The sequence below is a fragment of the Cryptomeria japonica genome, unplaced genomic scaffold (assembly GCF_030272615.1).
Source record: "Cryptomeria japonica unplaced genomic scaffold, Sugi_1.0 HiC_scaffold_247, whole genome shotgun sequence".
NCBI classification, from domain to species: Eukaryota; Viridiplantae; Streptophyta; class Pinopsida; order Cupressales; family Cupressaceae; genus Cryptomeria; species Cryptomeria japonica.
In genome coordinates, this window is record NW_026729069.1 from 17,727 (window position 1) to 25,000 (window position 7,274).

The 7,274-nt window shown below is 63.7% G+C and overlaps 2 non-coding genes across 2 annotated transcripts; both read left to right on the forward strand.

Moving 5' to 3' along the window:
* Positions 1 to 279: 279 nt before the first annotated feature.
* On the forward strand, positions 280 to 398 carry LOC131869431 (5S ribosomal RNA). The gene has a single exon (XR_009367814.1). It is a non-coding gene; the product is annotated as a 5S ribosomal RNA (ribosomal RNA).
* A 5,915-nt stretch (positions 399 to 6,313) lies between these two features.
* Positions 6,314 to 6,432, forward strand: LOC131869442 (5S ribosomal RNA). Its single transcript, XR_009367825.1, has one exon. It is a non-coding gene; the product is annotated as a 5S ribosomal RNA (ribosomal RNA).
* The last annotated feature ends 842 nt before the right edge of the window (positions 6,433 to 7,274 follow it).

A 7,274-nucleotide genomic window follows, 5' to 3' on the forward strand; every position in this document is an offset into this window, starting at 1 on the left:
ATGTGAGCGCAGGTCGTTGCGCCCGAGGTGGTGTGTGGGCACCGCGTTGCAGACGGGACACTGCACGCACACGACGCCCCGTCCAGGTGCACGCACGTAGGCCGGGCCGGGTGCACACCCGACGCCCTAGCAAGGTGCGCGCACCCGGGCAGGGCTCACACTTGGCGAACGGGGCGCACTTCGCGAGGGAGGGTGTGCACCTCGACGGGGGTGGGTGGCCGGGGTGGATTCGCACGTGGGTCGCGGTTTGCTAAGTACACACTGCGACAAGCTCATAACGGGTGCGATCATACCAGCGTTAGTGCACCGGATCCCATCAGAACTCCGCAGTTAAGCGCGCTTGGGCCGGAGTAGTACTGGGATGGGTGACCTCCCGGGAAGTCCCGGTGTTGCACCCTTTCTTAGTTTTTCGCCGGGCGTCGCAATGCTATTTGAATAAACCTTTTGCCCGTTTGCGTTCTCGTCGGGGCCGGGCCGGGCCGGGGTGCGCTGCCCGCACTACCGCGCGCGCGGGGGCGACACCGAGCGCGCACCCGAGGCGCCCCGAGCACACAGGCCACGGTGCAACCCGGGCGTTGTGCGCGCACCCCGGTGCGCCCGAGGTGCTGCGCGCGCACCCAGGTGAAATCGGTGTGCACCTCGGCCAGTGCGCGCTCGGTCGAGTCGCGCACGTTGGCCAAGGTGCACGGTGATGTTTCTTACTCTAAGGTTCCGCACCAGACGCCCGGGACAGGTGAGCGAAGCTGGGCGGGGCCGGGTGCGCGGCCGGGGCAGGTGCACGCAGCTGGAGAGAGCTTTGGAGCACACCAGAGGTGCGCACCTTGGAGCACACTTCGGAGCGCACCAATGATGCGCTCCATTCAAAAGTTTCCTGAAAAGGCAAAAAAAGTTGAGATTATAGAATTTCCCACTTGAGAGATTGTAAAAAAAAAAAATTTAAAATGAAGGAAACGCGGGTGCCAAGGTGTGCGCGCCCGGGTGCGCAGCCCAGCCAAGGTGTGCGCACCAAGGCGCCCACCCTGGCGAAGGTGCACGCAAGGTGCGCACCCGAGGCAAACCGGACAATTAACCCAACTTTCGACTTCGCGCGCACCTACGCACCTTGGAGCGCACTTCGGAGCGCTCCTTGGTGCGCACCAATCTTGGGCACCTCGGAGTGCACCATGGCGCCCACCAAGGTGCGCACCCGGGGCAAACCGAGCTCCGACTTCGTGCGCACCTTGGAGCGCACGAAAGGTGCGCACCATGGCACCCACCAAGGTGCGCAGCCCAGCCAAGGCGTGCGCATCAAGGTGCGCACCCTGGCGAAGGTGCGCACCCGGGGCAAACCGAGCTCCGACTTCGTGCGCACCTTGGAGCGCACAAAGGGTGCGCAACCCAGCCAAGGTGTGCGCACCCCGGGCAAACCGAGCTCCGAATCGTGCGCACCTTGGAGCACACTTCGGAGCCCTCCTTGGTGCGCACCGATGTTGCGCACCTCGGAGCGCACCCGGGGAAAACAATGCAATTAACCCGACTTTCGACTTCGTGGGCACCTCGGAGCGCTCTCGGGTTCGCACCTCGGAGCACACCGAGGTGCGCACCTTTGATGCGCTGCCTTCACCAATTTCCAGAAAAGGCAAGAAAACATTGAGAAGGTGTGCGCACCGAGGTGCCCACCCTGGCGAAGGTGCACGCGAGGTGCGCACCCGGGGCAAACCGGGCTCCGACTTCGTGCACGCCATGCTGCGCACCTTGGAGGGCCATGGTGCGCACCTTGGAGCACACTTCGGAGCGCTCAATGGTGCCCAACCCAGCCAAGGTGCCCACCGCGGCGAAGGTGCACGCGAGGTGCGCACCCGGGGCAAACCGGGCTCCGACTTCGTGCACGCCGCACCTTGGAGCACACTTCGGAGCGCTCCTTGGTGCGCACCAGGGCGCGCAACCCAGCCGAGGTGCCCACCCCGGCGAAGGTGCACGCGGGGTGCGCACCCGGGGCAAACCGGGCTCCGACTTCGTGCACGCCATGGTGCCCACCGCGGCGAAGGTGCACGCGAGGTGCGCACCCGGGGCAAACCGGGCTCCGACTTCGTGCACGCCGCACCTTGGAGCACACTTCGGAGCGCTCCTTGGTGCGCACCAGGGCGCGCAACCCAGCCGAGGTGCCCACCCCGGCGAAGGTGCACGCGAGGTGCGCACCCGGGGCAAACCGGGCTCCGACTTCGTGCACGCCATGGTGCCCACCGCGGCGAAGGTGCACGCGAGGTGCGCACCCGGGGCAAACCGGGCTCCGACTTCGTGCACGCCGCACCTTGGAGCACACTTCGGAGCGCTCCTTGGTGCGCACCATGGTGCCCACCAGGGCGCGCAACCCCGCCGAAGGTGCACGCGAGGTGCGCACCCGGGGCAAACCGGGCTCCGACTTCGTGCACGCCGCACCTTGGAGCACACTTCGGAGCGCTCCTTGGTGCGCACCAGGGCGCGCAACCCCGCCGAAGGTGCACGCGAGGTGCGCACCCGGGGCAAACCGGGCTCCGACTTCGTGCACGCCATGGTGCGCACCAGGGTGCCCACCGCGGCGAAGGTGCGCACCCGGGGCAAACCGGGCTCCGACTTCGTGCACGCCGCACCTTGGAGCACACTTCGGAGCGCTCCTTGGTGCGCACCAGGGCGCGCAACCCAGCCGAGGTGCCCACCCCGGCGAAGGTGCACGCGAGGTGCGCACCCGGGGCAAACCGGGCTCCGACTTCGTGCACGCCATGGTGCCCACCGCGGCGAAGGTGCGCACCCGGGGCAAACCGGGCTAGGACTTCGTGCACGCCGCACCTTGGAGCACACTTTGGAGCGCTCCTTGGTGCGCACCATGGTGCCCACCAGGCCGCGCAACCCAGCCAAGGTGTGCGCACCAAGGTGCACGCGAGGTGCGCACCCGGGGCAAACCGGGGTCCGGCTTCGTGCACGCCGCACCTTGGAGCACACATCGGGGCGCTCCCGGGTTCGCACCGGCGTTGCGCACCGTGGTGGGCACCTCGGAGCGCACCGTGGTGGGCACCTCGGAGCACACCAAGGTGGGCAGCGAGGTGCGCACCTTTGATGCGATGCCTTCACTAATTTCCATAAAAGGCAAAAAAAAACGAGATTTTAAAATTTCCGTTTTGAAAGATAGTGAGAAAAAGGGAATGCTGGTGCCATCTTGAGCCCGCCCTGGTGCGCAGCCCAGCCAAGGTGTGCGCACCAAGGTGCCCACCCTGGCGAAGGTGCGCGCCCGGGCAATTAACCCAACTTCCAACTTCGCGCGCGCCAGGGTGGGAGCGCACCCAACAACCGGGCCTGGGAAGAGCCAATGCGAGAAACCCCACCAAACGCTCTGACAAAAAAAGAGGGGGCGCTCCAGTAACCCCGCTTCGGAGCGCACCCTGGGCAAACCCAGCCAGGGTGCCCACCCCGGCCAAGGTGCAGGCGAGGTGCGCACCCGGGGCAAACCGGGCTCCGACAACGTGCACGCCGCACCTTGGAGCACACTTCGTAGCGCTCCCGGGTGCGCACCTCAGAGCACACCAAGGTGGGCAGCGAGGTGCGCACCTTTGATGCGCTGCCTTCACTAATTTCCAGAAAAGGCAAAAAAAAGAGGAGATTTTAAAATTTCCGTTTTGAAAGATAGTGAAAAAAACGGAACGCGGGTGCCATCTTGAGCCCGCCCTGGTGCACAGCCCAGGTAAGGTGCCCACCCTGGCAAAGGTGCGCACCCGGGCAATTAACCCTACTTCCGACTTCGTGCGCGCCAGGGTGGCAACCGGGCCTGGGAAGAGCCAATGCGAGAAACCCCACCAAACGCTCCGACAAAAAAAGAGGCGGCGCTCCAATAACCCCGCTTCGGAGCGCAGCCGGGGCAAACCCAGCCAAGGTGCCCACCCCGACGAAGGTGCACGCGAGGTGCGCACCCGGGGCAAACCGGGCTCCGACAACGTGCACGCAGCACCTTGGAGCACACTTCGAAGCACTCCCGGGTGCCCACCGGCGTTGCGCACCGTGGTGGGCAGCGAGGTGCGCACCTTTGATGCGCTGCCTTCACTAATTTCCAGAAAAGGCAAAAAAAAATGAGATTTTAAAATTTCCGTTTTGAAAGATAGTGAAAAAAACGGAACGCGGGTGCCATCTTGAGCCCGCCCTGGTGCGCAGCCCAGGCAAGGCATGCGCACCAAGGTGCCCACCCGCGGTGCACGCCCGGGGCAAACCGGGCTCCGACTTCGTGCAGGCCGCACCTTGGAGCACACTTCGGAGCGCTCCTTGGTGCGCACCATGGTGCCCACCAGGGCGCACCCGGGGCAAACCGGGCTCCGACTTCGTGCACGCCGCACCTTGGAGCACACATCGGAGCGCTCCCAGGTTCGCACCAGCGTTGCGCACCTTTGATGCGCTGCCTTCACTAATTTCCAGAAAAGGCAAAAAAAAACGATATTTTAAAATTTCCGTTCTGAAAGATAGTGAAAAAAACGGAACGCGGGTGCCATCTTGAGCCCTTCCTGGTGCGCAGCCCAGGCAAGTTGTGCGCACCAAGGTGCCCACCCTGGCGGAGGTGCGCGCCCGGGGCAAACCGGGCTCCGACTTCGTGCACTGCATGGTGCCCACCAAGGCGCGCAACCCAGCCAAGGTGCCCACCGCAGCGAAGGTGCACGCGAGGTGCGCACCCGAGGTGCACACCCGGGGCAAACCGAGCTCCGACTTCGTGCACGCCGCACCTTGGAGCACACTTCAGAGCGCTCCTTGGTGCGCACCAGGGCGCGCAACCCAGCCAAGGTGCTCACCCCGGCGAAGGTGCACGCGAGGTGCGCACCCGGGGCAAGCCGGGCTCGGACTTCGTGCACGCCGCACCTTGGAGCACACATCGGAGCGCTCCCGGGTTCGCACCAGCATTGCGCACCTTTGATGCGCTGCCTTCACTAATTTCCAGAAAAGGCAAAAAAAAAAAAAAAACGAGATTTTAAAATTTCCGTTTTGAAAGATAGTGAAAAAAACGGAACGCGGGTGCCATCTTGAGCCCGCCCTGGTGTGCAGCCCAGGCAAGTTGTGCGCACCAAGGCACCCACCCTGGCCAAGGTGGGTCACGGGGTGGGTCCTAGGGTGGGTAACGGGGTGGGTACTAAGGTGCGTGCCAAGGTGGGTCATGGGGTGGGTGCCAAGGTGGGCACCAGGGTGGGTGTGCACCAACCCTAGCCAGGGTAGGTCACGGGGTGGTTGTCGGGGTGGGCGTCAAGGAGCCAAGGTGGGTGGCAAGTAGCCAAGTTGCGTGCCAAGGTGGGTGTCGGGGTGGGTGCCAAGGATCCAAGGTGGGTGCCAAGGAACCAAGGTGGGTGTCTGGGTGGGTGCCGAGGTGGGAGCCAGGGTGGGTCCCAAGGTGAGTGCAAAGGTGGGTGCCAGGGTCAAGGTGAGTGCCAATGTGGGTTCCAAGGTGCCAGGGTCAGGGTGAGTGCCAATGTGGGTTCAAAGGTGCTAAGTTGGGTGCGAGGTTGGGTGCGAGGGTGGGTGGGTGCCAAGGTGTGCTAGGTGGAAGCCCGGGTGGGTCGGCATCCCATGGGTGTCGAGTTGGGTGCCTGATGGGTGCTTCTTGTCAAGTTTTAGTCGTCGGGACTCATTTCGAGCCTTAGAGGTCGTTTCTTGTCCGGTTGCCCTGTCTTCGACCTGGGAACCCAATTTTGGTCCTCGGGTCCCATTTTTTTTTGTCTCGCATCCCACTTTTGGCCTGTGGCCTTTTCGGGGTCGATTCTCGTTTTGGGCATCAGAGCATGTTTCTTCTCCTAAAACCCAATATTTGTTTATTAAGTCTCGGAACACATTTTTGTTCTCGTGGACCCATCATGGGTCTTGGAACGCATTTGTGGTCCTTGGGTCCCATTTTGCATCCCGAAACTTGTGTTTTGGTGCTTGATCCCTATTTTGGGTGCCCACCTTGCACCAAGTGCGCACCCGGGGCAAACCGAGCGCCTTGGTGCACCGGGGCAAGATCGAGCGTGCACCCGAGGCGCCCCGAACATGCACCAAGGTGCACTCGGCCCACATGTGAGCGCAGGTCGTTGCGCCCGAGGTGGTGTGTGGGCACCGCGTTGCAGACGGGACACTGCACGCACACGACGCCCCGTCCAGGTGCACGCACGTAGGCCGGGCCGGGTGCACACCCGACGCCCTAGCAAGGTGCGCGCACCCGGGCAGGGCTCACACTTGGCGAACGGGGCGCACTTCGCGAGGGAGGGTGTGCACCTCGACGGGGGTGGGTGGCCGGGGTGGATTCGCACGTGGGTCGCGGTTTGCTAAGTACACACTGCGACAAGCTCATAACGGGTGCGATCATACCAGCGTTAGTGCACCGGATCCCATCAGAACTCCGCAGTTAAGCGCGCTTGGGCCGGAGTAGTACTGGGATGGGTGACCTCCCGGGAAGTCCCGGTGTTGCACCCTTTTTTAGTTTTTCGCCGGGCGTCGCAATGCTATTTGAATAAACCTTTTGCCCGTTTGCGTTCTCGTCGGGGCCGGGCCGGGCCGGGGTGCGCTGCCCGCACTACCGCGCGCGCGGGGGGCGACACCGAGCGCGCACCCGAGGCGCCCCGAGCACACAGGCCACGGTGCAACCCGGGCGTTGTGCGCGCACCCCGGTGCGCCCGAGGTGCTGCGCGCGCACCCAGGTGAAATCGGTGTGCACCTCGGCCAGTGCGCGCTCGGTCGAGTCGCGCACGTTGGCCAAGGTGCACGGTGATGTTTCTTACTCTAAGGTTCCGCACCAGACGCCCGGGACAGGTGAGCGAAGCTGGGCGGGGCCGGGTGCGCGGCCGGGGCAGGTGCACGCAGCTCGAGAGAGCTTTGGAGCACACCAGAGGTGCGCACCTTGGAGCACACTTCGGAGCGCACCAATGATGCGCTCCATTCAAAAGTTTCCTGAAAAGGCAAAAAAAGTTGAGATTATAGAATTTCCCACTTGAGAGATTGTAAAAAAAAAAAATTTAAAATGAAGGAAACGCGGGTGCCAAGGTGTGCGCGCCCGGGTGCGCAGCCCAGCCAAGGTGTGCGCACCAAGGCGCCCACCCTGGCGAAGGTGCACGCAAGGTGCGCACCCGAGGCAAACCGGACAATTAACCCAACTTTCGACTTCGCGCGCACCTGCGCACCTTGGAGCGCACTTCGGAGCGCTCCTTGGTGCGCACCAATCTTGGGCACCTCGGAGTGCACCATGGCGCCCACCAAGGTGCGCACCCGGGGCAAACCGAGCTCCGACTTCGTGCGCACCTTGGAGCGCACGAAAGGTG